Source organism: Lichenostomus cassidix, chromosome 2 (assembly GCF_008360975.1).
Source record: "Lichenostomus cassidix isolate B80296 chromosome 2, HeHo_3.0, whole genome shotgun sequence".
Lineage (NCBI taxonomy): Eukaryota > Metazoa > Chordata > Aves > Passeriformes > Meliphagidae > Lichenostomus > Lichenostomus cassidix.
The window spans coordinates 98,872,985-98,886,195 of record NC_139482.1 but is presented as its reverse complement, the minus strand read 5'-3'; the positions used below and the strand labels follow the sequence as shown (position 1 = coordinate 98,886,195).

The 13,211-nt window shown below is 43.4% G+C and overlaps 1 protein-coding gene across 2 annotated transcripts in view; it reads left to right on the top strand.

Annotated features, from left to right (window-relative positions):
* Positions 1-2,710: 2,710 nt before the first annotated feature.
* The window catches only part of LDLRAD4 (low density lipoprotein receptor class A domain containing 4), a 285,556-nt gene continuing 275,055 nt past the window's right edge, over positions 2,711-13,211 (top strand). The window contains exon 1 of one of the 2 annotated variants that reach the window (XM_085052480.1): positions 2,711-2,847. The gene's annotated coding sequence lies outside the window, so the exon portion shown is untranslated. The remainder of the gene's footprint in view (positions 2,848-13,211) is intronic. The other variant, XM_085052478.1, reaches the window with a different exon arrangement.

Sequence of the window (13,211 nt, the reverse complement as noted above, 5' to 3'; positions counted from 1 at the left end):
GACATGCATCCATCACAATGCTTGCTGAGCATGTGCCTGAGTCTATGCATTTTCATTGGTTTTTGCTGTCGTCCTCCTACATGCCCAAAATATCCCTAATTGCTGCCCAGCGAATCTTTTCACTCGAGAGGTATTGCATAGAAATAATTTGTTACTTGGTAGGTGATTTTGTTATGCTTTACAAAGTTTTCCATGGGTTAGGATATTTCTCTGCACATGGGAACACTCTCTTGACAGAAGTGAATGACTGGTACTCCTTGAGAAGTCATTGAAGGGAATACAGCTGAAGTGTGTCAGATTAATTTGTTATGAAGTATATACAGATTACCAGGGCACTTTTGGAAATGGAGCACTTGACTACTTGACTCTTAGTGGCTAACTACAGAGCAAACTTAAAATCAAGGTTGTCCCAATTTGTTATACTGTAAATAAATAAATTATAAACACCAAGTTATGGATTAACCCTGTGATCTCTTGATGATTTTTGCAACTTTCTGGACAAGTAGCCCAAATAATTATCCATATTACTGGAAGCTCCTCCTTTCTGTAGTGTTTGATATTCCTTTGGCTCCTTGTAGCTGAATCCAAACTATGTTTGCTAAAATAATCTTTCACTGCTGATCTGACTGTTTCTCTGTTTTGGAAGTTATATGGTTGTTCCCCATTTCCAGTCATATGGTGACCCACAGCACCAACTCCAGGCCATCACCTCCATGATCTTCATAGCTTGATGTTCTGGATTCTGAGTTGGCAGATTCCTGGCTCCTTCAAGCAGACTTACATCTTCCTTCCAGCTTGCAACTTGGGAAAGGTGAGGCAAGAAGGGAAACAAACATTTGAATCAAACATGCACAGGCTTAAAGCTAGCAATGTTTACAGATCTTCATGTTACCTAGTCCCTGCTACTTCTCCTCTTCATTCTTAGGGTCACAGATATGACTGGGAAGGGAAAAGTCTTCAGAGTGCATTGTGGATGGGAATGCAGACTGAGGCTGATGCTCCAAATTAACAGAAATCACAGAATGGGTCAAGTTGGAAGGGACCACAGTGGGTCATGTGGCCCAGCCTCCTTGCTCAAGCAGGGTCATCCCAGAGCACATGGCACAGGATTGCATCCCGATGGTTCTTGACTATCTCCAGTAAGGGAGACTCCACAACCTCTCTGGGTAATCTGTTCCAGTGCTCCCAGAAATAGGCATTTCTTTATTTCTGTGAGAATGGTGTGCATCAATATTCCTGCATTTAAACATGTAATTGCAACTTTAGTTGCTATACTTGTTCCCAAGTGATTTAGGCATAGCTGAGATTCAGGTGGCCATTTTACTAGATAATCCATACCACAGGTCTGCATCCCAAAGGATATTAACAGGGATAGGGAGAGGCCAAGGGCTAGGGAATGCTTGGCAGTTCTGTGTGGGACTGTATTAGTGAGCCTGGAATGGACAGTGCCTGCAAGTGAACACAGGCAAGACACAAGCTGCCTTGGGTTCGTGCCTGCTGGGCCGTGGCGTGAACTGGGTTTTCCTGTCTTGCAACATTTTTTGAAAAGTTAAAAAATTTCTCATTCTGCATGGGACAAAGTGTACTTTTTTTTGTTCCCCTCACCCTGTGCTGGCCCCACCTTTACAGGGGTGCATGGGCTGCCTGAGGGCTGGTGTGTGTGGCAGGGCTGCCTGATGGACACTCAGGCTGCCACGAGTCTCCAAGCAGGGCCATTCCCACACTGACAGAGCAGCACACAGGATTGCTAGGTTTGGAAGGAACCTCTGGAGACCTGCCAAGGCAGGGTCACCCAGAGCAGGTGACACGGGAACGTGCCCAGGTGGGGTTTGAAAGTCTCCACACAGGGAGATTCCACGACCTCCCCGGACAGCCTGTTCCAGTGCTCTGCCTTCCTTAATGTAAAAGAAGTACTTCCTCATGTTGAGGTGAAACTTCTATTTTAGTTAGTGGCCATAGCTCCTTGTCCTGTCACTGGGCATCACTGAAGAGTCTGGAACCATCCTGCTGACGCCAGCCTTTGGGATATTTGCATGGATTAATGAGATCACCTCTCAGTCTTCTCCAGACTAAACAGGCCCAGCTATCTCAGTCTCTCCTCATGAGAGAGATGCTCCATCTGTGTGTGCTCTGCTGGACCCTCTGCAGCAGCTCCTTGTTTTTCCTGTACTGAGGAGTCCAGACCTGGACACAACACTTAGATGTGGCCTCGCTAGGGCCGAGCAGGAAGGGAGGATCACCTCTCTCAACCTGCTGGCCACACTTTTCCCGATGCACCACTGGCTCTCCCGGCTGCAAGGGCACTACCAGCTCACGGTCAACTTGTCCACTACGACTCCCAGCTCCTCCGCAGAGCTGCTCTCCAGAAGGCCAACCCCGAACCCGTGCTGGTGCTTGGGGTTATTCCTCCTCAGGTGCAGGACCCTGCCTTTGCCCTCGCTGAACCTCATTAGGTTTCTGCCCTCGAAGGCGAGTCCCGGCCGGCATTTCGGGCGCCCCGCCGCTGCGGGCCCGGTGCCGCGGAGCCGGAGCGGCGCACATCCACCCGGCAGGTGTCAGTGTGGGCTGCGGGCCGGGCGGGAGCGCCGCCTCCCCTCCCCCGCTCCGCCCGCCCCCCCGCCGGCGGCCCCCGCGCCCGCCCGCCCGCCGGAGCCAGACTCGCTGCAGACAGGCGGCAGCCAGCGGGGCGGGCAGGGCGGGGGGAGGAGGAGAGGCTGGGGATGAGTTGGAGGCAGGCACAGCCTCTGCGCAGGGAGAGCGGCTGCCGGAGACAGGCAGGGGGAGGCGGCGAGGCGCTCCGGAGGAGGCCGGCGCGGCGCGGGGGCGAGCGGCGGGGGCCGGCGGGAGGTGAGTGCCGCCCGCCGCGGCGGGGACGGGGGCGGCCGGGGGCGCCGCGGCGGAAAGTGCCGGAGAAAGTGCGGCGAGGCCCGAGTTGAAGGTCTGGGAGCGTGCGGGGGACGAGGCGGCGGCTGCCGGGGGCTCCGGCGGCGCTCGCCCACCCTCCGTGCCGCGGCGGGGGCAGCGCCCGGCCCCGGTGGGGCTGCGGGGAGCCGGGCTGGCCGCGTCCCTCCGCGGCACCTGGGGGGCAGGTGGGGGCGCCGGCCGGGGCGAGGGCGGCGTGACAGGTACCGCTGATAGCGGGGGCCGGCCGGGGCTCCGGGGAGCCGCGCTGCCGCCCGCCGCCGTCCTGCTCCGGCTGGCCCGGCGAGCGGCCGGAGCGGCAGCCCGGAGCGGAGACCCTCGGCGCTCCGCGGGAGAGGCGGAGGCGAGCGGGGCTGCGGAGCCGCGGCGGCGGGCAGGGCGCCGGGGAGCGCGGAGTGCGCGGCACGTCCTCTCCGGCTGCTCCGGAGCAGATAGCGGAGCTCCGTGCGGCCGCTCGGCTCGGGGCTGCTGTCACAGCCCGGGTGTCACAGCCCGGCTGCCGGGAGCTGCCCGAGCCCCGGGGACCCTGGCGGGGATGCCCGGCAGCCGAGCGCGCCCAGCGCCGGGCGGGCAACTTTGGCAGGAAGGCAGAGCAGCAGTGCGGCTGCCGGGCTCACGCACCAGTGACCTATATTTGATGAAGTGCCTTTTTTTTTCCTAAAAAAAAGTTTATTAGCAGAAGTCTAGCTTTGCCTGCCTGTATCAGATGCCTGCAGGCATTGTTTCCAGTGAATATGTGCTTCCCAAATTTCTGAATGGTGTGCCAGGTTTTCTGTCACGTAGGTGGGTAGGTAGTTCCGTGTAGGCTATGGTTTGATGCTTGCTGGAGAGGCAAACACACCGTTGTGTGTAGGTTTAAGTTCAGTAAAGAACAAACAGGAAGCAGGCAAAATGCGAAAGTAACTTCTGTTTCCTTAGGACATCTTAACACCTATAACGATACAGATTTTAGTGGGATTCAGAACCTTTTCTGAATAGCAAATTGTGGTTGTGCAGGAGAACAAAAATCTGGTGAATGATTTTATATGATGTTGGAAATACTGTTCGGTGTTATAAAAGTTTGTTCATCTAAAACACAGACATCTTCTTGTCAGGATGGAGAGCTCCTTTAAGAGGTTTGTCTGTGCTTCCAAACAAAAAAGCCCCAAAACCCCCCTGCATTAAAATATTTGTGGACTGGAAAGGTGCATCACATAGCATGAAGAGCGAAGTGTCTGCAGCATCATAAATCTGAAGCTGGCCAGAAAGGGAGAGAGTTTTTGCCAGTAAGAAAGCCCAAGGGGCAATTACTGGTAGTCACAGATGAGGTAAGAACATAGATGCTGCCTCAGTATGGCCAGTGTTCTTGCTGGTCTTTCAACACCTGGATATGCTGGTTAGACAGAACTTCTATTCTGCTTTCCAGTTTCATTTCTAGGAAAATGTTTTGGGAAACCTATTCTTTGCAACAATCCAGAGCGCTTTAAATAATGTACAATGCACCCTTGGGTAGAATTAAATTACTGTGCATGGTGCTCACGGGTTTGGTTCCACTGATGAACATATAAGTATTATGGCTTCATGGCTGTAAATGAAAGGGGAAGTTTTGCTGGAAAACCAGTACACTGGTGGGAAGCAGCCTGATCAACATCCCCTTGTCCATATGAGCTGAGATAGAGATGATACTCTGAACATCTATATCTGTACTGGTGTTTTAGCTCCAGGTGTTAAGTTACTGTGATGCACAAAGTGACCAGCATGAGGAGAACTCAAACTGGAGTGTGTGAACTCTCTACCGTTATGCATAGAAGTAGGAACACATCTTTCTGTGTTTATACCAGCATAGTTAGTTCTGACTCAGGTATGTGCAGATCATTGTCACATACACATAAGGCATGTCAATATTCTCCAGTAAATTCAGATGCCAGTGCAGGCCTAAATGGTGACCACTGTGTAATGCAGAATGAGTCAACAATGTGAGACACAGTATTTCAGACCATTGGTTTTTGTTAACTGAAACATTACAGGCACCAGGCAGCATTTGGCTGATGAAGTTTTCTATTCAGTCATCAGCACCTTAGACTTGTTACAAGAAAACTTGTGGAAGTAGAAGGAAATTGAGATTCAAGATCGAGGCACAGTTGTGTGAAATTTGGTAATATTACAGCCATTGAGCAGTAGCTTAACCTAGGAATTTTGAACTCACCTGACCTTTTGTTATTTTTAAGTAGATAAAATTTTCTTTGCACAGGACATTGAAATGAGACTTGAAATGGGGAGTTGTTAGTTTTCCCTGCATTGAAGGAGCATTTTTGCAAGGGTTTGGTGGGGTGGTGGGGAAGAGGGGATGGAAAGTTTTCTTTCTGATTATCTTGACCAAATTTTAGTTCTCTTTTTCAGCTGCCCTACAGTACCCTGTCTAGTGCTGCCCTTCCACCAAGAACTAGTTTCATGTCAGTGACACTGTCTGAAATAATTTGGAGTACTTTCCAAATGCGGATATGATGTGCCAGAAAGAAGTAAATAATTATTGAAATAATAGAGAAATACCTTAAAAGTATTTTAACATAGTCTCTAAGAGAAATGAAGTGTTAAAAAGTGTGTGCCTGTCCAACAACTCTTGCATCAGGAGTCATGGTTGTTGCATTTAACTTGTGAGTGGTCTTGGAAAAGTTTTTTTTCGTGTCTGGTTTTTAATGGTTCGAAACAGTTCCCTGCAAGTGAATTGCCAGTTACGGAATGCAAATACTTCTAGGAGTTTGGATGAATTTTTCTGCAGATTGGTTCTGTGGTAACCGTGAAATTCTTCAATGGCACCAATCTAGTATCAGCTGCTCGTTAAAGGCACTGATGCCAGAACAGTGGTGCATCAGTTGCTGGGAATCCAACCCTGTAGTGAAATGATTCATACATATACATTTTCTTTTCTCAGTTGACAGCTATTTTTAAGAATAGCTGTCTTGCCTAGAAGGTTGATATCTAAGCAAAGGCAGCCTAGTTAGCTAAAAATTTCTTTCACACCAAACATAATCTTAGTACACTAAACCATTTAAATGGAATTGATTTTAATTGATTCTTGCTGCATCTCTGGTTCTAATTGGTCATTATAAAAGCATCGTGGTGTTTTGGAGCTGATGTCAGGAAGTTGGCAATTTTTTGCACAAAGAAAGATGATGAGTTTGAAGAAATTTATAATAATAATCTATAGTGATATCTGTATGGTAGCAGATTACCTGAATTACTTGAAATGGATTGGATTCTCTGGGTACACAAGCATAAAGAAATGGTCTTGACACATTTGTCCAGTGTACTTTAACTTTCTCTATGTGCTGCACAGGCAGGATATTCAAGTGAAGGAAAGCCATGGGCCTCTTTTTTTTTTTTTTTTTTCCATTGTGTTCTTTTGACCCTCGTATTTGAAAAAGAAGTTTGATTTTTTTGCTCTTAGGGAGGAATTTTATTTGCTTACTTCTGAGACTGTCAGTTGAATAATGGTAACTATAAGGGGACAGCAGTAGAAAGAATGCTTGCAGGTGAATAAGAGCATGACATTACAGTGTGTCCTGCATTTCATGCTGGCAGAATGTCTCAGTATTCATCGTCTATATTTATTTAATATATGCATTTCTGTAGTGTATGCTTTGGTTTAGCATATTTGGAATATGCAAAATGTAGATGCATTTTATTAAATGCTTTTTTAAAAAAAATGTGTAGTTAAGCAGTGGAAATTTTCAAGCACTCATATTGCCCTTCATTATCACTCAGCATAATAATGGGTAAATTTAATCTTCCTGATTATTTTGGTCACAAGAGACAAGGGACTGAAAATGAATAATTTTCTTGATGTTGTTCTGTGTCTGTGTTGTTCATATCTGTTGTTCTTTTCTCTAAAATCCTACTACAGAGAACAGTCTGACCTTTTAGATTGTGTTTGAATGATCTTGCTCTACATCAAACTTTTCTTTCAGGTAGGAGACAGAAATGAGGAAGAATGTAAATGCATTTTTTATTTCTTATTGCCAATGGAGTGCCTTCCTAGATTTGAAGTAAGTTTTCTTAGTGCCAAATGGTTGACTTTTCTAGAATAAAAATCTCTCCAGGGTATGCAAAAAGTCCTCTGGTTAATATATTGGCATTCCCAGAACCCACTAAAGCTTAGGCAGGTTGCCAGACACCACTTAATGAGGATGCTGAATGTCTGGCACAAATCTGCATGAAAACCAGCAGAGGAGCTGGGGGTGGAAGTGCATGCAGTGGGGAGAGGGCTGGGAAGGCGACACATCCACACCCATAATTTATTTTTAATGTCTGTGCTTTGCAGAGAAACTGGTCAGAAATCCTTACCACAGGATTTTGAAAACTTGCTGGGAGCAGGAGTTTGGGTGCTTCAAATTGAAGGAGCTGTGCTCTCACAAGAAAACAGTTTTATTAGGAGGGCAGTTTATGGGTTAGGGGGGTTAGTTTTTGAGGACAGCACCAAAAGAGGATGGAAATGATAGTGATTTTACATTTTATTATCTGCTAAAACTGAAATACATTTGAAAATATTGTTAGACCTTTTGGGGCACAGTGGCAGTCAGTGATTGCCAGCATCCATACAGAAAGGCTGTTTAAGTTACATGGCAGGGATGGATAAACTATTGCTGCTAGAACACCTCTGCTCAGTGTAAACCTGTGGTGTGGGCTCTGCCTGATGCTGAGCTTATGTTTTGCTGCATGTTAAGTAGAATTGCAGGTGTAATGGAGTCTCTGATGGTTAGATAACTGTTAAAAGAATCAGCCATTCACCCAGATGAGGTACTTTTCCATAAGAGTGCCATTAAAACAAGAATATATTGGTTTGTGTTGAATCAGATGTTTAGTCATAAAGGTTGACTGAGCAAACTTAGTTATATTTTGAAATGAGCATTATTTCAGACATTTAAAGCATCAGCATTTTCAGCCCTTTTCCCAGGCTTTAGTCTCTCCTTATCCAGTCAAAAAAGCATTATTCCTCTATGGACAAATTTATAAATAGACATTTGGTTGGTAGGCATGACTGGAAATATTTTTTTAATCCAAAATAATTCTAATAGGAGTTTCTTTGCACACAGTTGAATTTGGAAACGTGTGCTTATTATCTGCTTTTCAGTTCAGGTTTCATTTGTGTATTTCACTATTTTGGAGAGCTGTTCCTCTTTAGAGGAATTCTACTCACCAGAATAGTGGCACCTACTTGATGAATATTGTTGGGTAGGACTAAATTGAAATCCAGATGCTTCTGTTTGGTTTTTTTTTTTGGTTTCACTAAGGTGAGTTGAAAAATTAAAATAGTGAAGTCTTTGGACTTCAATGCTGGTTGCAGTGGATAAAAGGACAAATGTATTTTGCCAGTTCTGTGGGGATCCTTGCAAAGTTTTATCTGTGTTGACACTGACTCCTGGCTGTCTCTAAGACAGGGAAAGCAAGTGAAGAGAGTGTTGGACATTGTACCCATGTTTTTAATCTAGCATGCATTTAGGATTAATCCTGAAAGGCAGGAAAATATTGCCTAGAAAAGACACTGCTGAAATGCTGTACATGAGAGTGGAGCAGGTTGATGAAGTGTCTGTTGGAATGTCCTCATCTTTCCTTCTGTTCTTGATTCCTTCCATGCTAAACACCCTGGTACCCTTTTCATTAGAAACTGATAATAAATCTGCTTCTGGAAAAATGTAGTCATGATAGTGAACTTGTATTGCCTGTAAAAGATGAGTTTGGAGATTTCAGTTCTTTTTGAATTCAGTATTTAATTTAGTTTCTATGTTCTGAAATTGTAAAAGATGTACTGACATTTGGTTATGATGTGCTTTTTTTCATGTTTGTATGAGAAATACCTTGAGGTTTGAATGATTCTGTCATAACCTTGGACTGCTGAGTGTGTTTAAGTGGCGATTTTAGAGGACAGTAAAGAATTCTCTTAGGGTTTTTGTTAGAACAAATGTTAATGCTTAATAAAATAAGATGTAGAATCTCTCCCATATTGAGAAGAGACTGGAAAATAAGACTTCTGGATAAACACTGAAATGTACTAAGAATTCTAAAATAAGTGTTGAATGTTGACTCATATTATCTAACATATGCCAGTATAAGGGTACTGTGTTTTGTCTTTAATTTTCAGCACCAGTACTTGAAGCATCTTCAAACAGTACTCTGTCTTTTAAACACCAGTTCCACTACTCTTGTTTTCAAAGAGTATTGGAAGGAAAACGTGTGACTCTTTTTTAATTATCTCTTTGTGTTGTGTGGCTGAGCATATGATTTTGGTTTCTCACACCTGTAACCTACTTGTTCTCCATTTCATAGAGGGAAAGGAGGGGGCAGTCTGTGACTGAGATATGAAGCAATCTCTTTAACAACTGCTTTCTTCTGCTGAGACTTTCATGAAATTTCTTCCGTGCATTAATTAAGAGTAATCCATTATTACTTTGGACTTGTAAACACCTCTGAACATTCCATTAGGTGTTAATGACTCATGAAGCAAGAATTAATATGAGTTTGTTAGTCCTGTATCTAGCAGGGATGTACTTAGTTTATGTAATTGCCTAAATGTAACAGTATTTCTTAAACTGTTGGGTGTAAATGGTGTTGCTTCACTTTCTGCTTTACCATTAGTTATTGAGTGAAGTGATGCTAATTCATAAAGCTTATTTTGGCCTGTATTATACAGAATGTCAGCTGGATGTTTGCCATGGTTTCTTGGGACTTTCAAAAGACAAAAGTGAATTCCCTGGCTTCTGCCCTATGGGTCAGAGTTGAAGAGCACAGCAGAAGGTGTGGGAGAGAAAATGTGAGGAACACTTATAAGTAACACAACTTAATCTCCATAGCTGTTGAACTGGCGCCTTCTGTGAGATACCACGTTGGTGTGTGTTCTTCCCTTACAATTTCACCTCAATTGATGACTGGTTTTGTAAGTTTTGCTTAACTAGTGCTAAGCAAAATTTAAATTGAACGTCTGTAGAGATGTATGCAGATGAGATTCACTACTCCTAAATTAAAGATCACACCTGGTCATATACAAGTTAGACTTGGGCTGACTAATGGCATCTGTTGGCCAGTGCAGTTCGTGTGGAGATGTTTTGTTTTACAAAAGGTTTTTGTTGACTGTAATTCCTCATCAATCTTATGTAGGTGTTAGAAGTGAGAGTTGGAAGGGACTTCTAAGGATATTTCCAACACAGATGTTTTCTGGTTTTGTGACTCTCTCACGTTCTTCTTGCTGTCTTAATAACCTTTCTAGCAGGCTTTTAGAAACAGCACATTTGAGATTAACTTCTTGCAAGTACTCTATTTTCACTCAAAATATCTTAAAGTATGAGCTATCCTTATTTAATTGGGAAGCCTCTAACATGTGATCCATCTGTCCAATTAAAGTAGCTTGTATAATGTTGAATGCAGGTACTGTTTGGTGGCTACTTTCACATAGCTTATAATAATAATTTTTTTAAAAGCAACCATCTGTTGATGAACAGAAATACTGCCAGTGTTTGTCAAATGTGTGCTTTATCTGACCTGTTCTACTTAGCACCTTATGGCAAAGCTTTCTCATCAAAGCGTTTTACAAATATTTTTATTCTTACCGTGCCTTATTAGATTGTTAACAACAGTGGTGTTACTTTTCAGTGTAGGGATTAATGTACCAAGGATTAGGGAGATAAACCTTTCTTCAGTTGCAGGAGGAAGTCACCTGCAGTGGGAACAGAGATGATGATTCTGACTTGCAGCTGGAGGTGAAAATCACTGTTCTCGTCTCATGAGCCTTTTGATGAAAACAGCTGGAATAACGTAAAGTTTCTACAGCAGAAAGCTCCAACCACTTATGTAGCCTTGTCTCCTTTTCCTCGTGGGTAGTGGCTGGGAAAATAGGTAAATTTCAAGAAAGAAATACCACAGTGCTGATGTGTGTTAGTGCTGATAATGCACAGTAATGAGTTAAAAAGTATTTGGTTAATGATTCATAATTTTGTTTGAAATTGCCTAAAAGCATAGCAAACCAAAAGGAATTAAAAGAAGTATAGAGAGGAATAAGAGGACCTCTTTAGTTTGCAGAGTGGGAGTTAGGTGTGCGAGGTATTCTGAATGTGTCTTTTGAAATGTTGAGTTCTCTCTTCAGCTGAATATGCAACCAGCAACAGACTCTGCCTTTCCCCATTCCCTGTTCTCCCCTGGGTATTGTTAGCAATTGGAGATAAAAGCCTTTAATCATGTCTGCATGGAGACACCAGAGTGAATCACTTGAAGCATCGAGTCAGGATGTGTATGTTAGAGTATGTTAAACTTGTGTGTGACTGCTCTGTTGAATATAGAATAGCCTTACATATTTAACCTGAATCAATCAAAGGTCATTCAACATCTGATGGAGAACGTAATTCGGAACATAAGTTAAATGATAGTGATCTAAATCCATCTGTGTATGAATGAGAGGCTCTTGACATACATGTTTACCATGCTTTAACTTCATTGTTTTATACTGCACTTGATTTATCTCAACTTTCCTCCGTGTTGCTTGTTATTGGGCAGTTTTCAGGATGTTGCTTTTAAGAGGCATCTTAGATAGACCTAATCGCAAACTTGCAAGTTGACATAATTTACACAGAAAATGGCAGTTCATTGAAATTGGGATGTTTCATTGCAAATATTTTAGATTTGACAGACTGACCGAAATCAAAATGAGACTCAACCTCTCTGTGATTTGGCCAGAGGCTTACATTTTCAGGGTCCTCATCACAGAGCTAAACTGCCAAGGATCCCACTTTGTGACCAGGGATGCTGTATTTTTAGGAACATGTAGTTTCATTAGATATCCTTCAAGAGAAGTCTGCTGCAAAGCGAAGGGCAGAAGAAATCCCTCATGGACTTGCCTCATATTTGGGGACCACAGTAATCCTCTGTATCTATCTTTTGAAACTGTCAGTCTTTTATAGATTAAAATGAAGAAAAAAATACTCTATTTGACAGTTGTAAAACTGAAGCCTTCATTTGGTAGGAAATTTTGAGTTTTATGGGGTCTGTCTGCTTTGAGAGCCCAGAAACTGTCTGGTTCTAGTTGGAGCTGTGTTTTATCATGCTTTTGTGGATGCCAGTTAATATCTCTCTTCCCCTTTCTTTTCCATCTGGAGTTCATCTGATGGAGCGCCTCTGGAGAGCCCAAACCTCTGTTGCCTAAAGTCTTGTACCCTTTTTCCTGTCAGCCTTGACCACAGAGGTTTGCAAGTTGCAGTTCCCTGTGTCTTGCATAGGAAGACTTACATACAGAAAAGAATCTCCTGAAGCTTTTATATTGCAAAACATTAAAATGAACAGTGAAGCATATATTCTTCAGCCTTCTGAGAAAGAAGGGAACTTAACTTGCCTGCCTTACAAAATTGAGACTTTTCCTGGACATTGGTCTTGAGCTGCATGATATGATGGAGGTAGAGATTAGGAAAAGATTTCCTGTGTCTTTTTTTTTAAAATTAAATACTGTATTTTATAAGGTTACTCAAGGATTACTGTATTCTCCCTGTAAGAAAAATCTTCTGAACTTTCAATTGGTTACGAAGATAACAACCACACTAAAAGCTGTGAAGGAAAACTTGGGAGCCAAACTGACTTCAATACATTGACATTCTTTTATGGTTGAAGATACTGAAAGTACAGTTGTTTGTCTAAAAAAATAAGATGCAGTGTTGTGTTATGCTATGTTAGTTGTCCCACATTTAGCTGATTGTCCCAAGATGTTTGCATGCTTGTTAAGATTGTGGCCACTGCAGTGGAGGCAAATAAATGTTAGCATCTCTCTCACTCATGAATGTACAGAGTTCTTGACATATTCCCGGAGTCAGTGAGTTGGTTTTGAAATTGAAAAGTTTTGTCACAGAGTTATAATAGTCTCAGGATGTAACTTTCTTAGTTTACATGGTACAGCAGACATTAGAGAGAAGAGAAAAAAATGTAGCAAGTTGTCTTCCCCACACTTTGAGTCTTCCATTTGGGTAAGCTGGAGAGTCGAATTCTTATGGATGCTAAGGGTAGTCTCTTTTCACAGTGTTAAAGTGTCAAAAGAATATTTTTCCTGCCTTTGACCTTAATGTGTAAAATGTTCTGTAGTACCTTGTGTACTTGAGATGTTCTCAGGTGTCCCTGACACCTACAAAAAGCCAAATGCTGTATGCAACTGGTTCTGTTATCCCCAGTCTCCCACGTACTTCTGCTAGTTTTCCTGTTGCTCCTGTGGCTAGGCTTCTCTCTCTCTCTCTCTCTCTCTCTCTCTCTCTCTCTTTTTTTCTTTTGGTAGTCCTTTAGGGTAC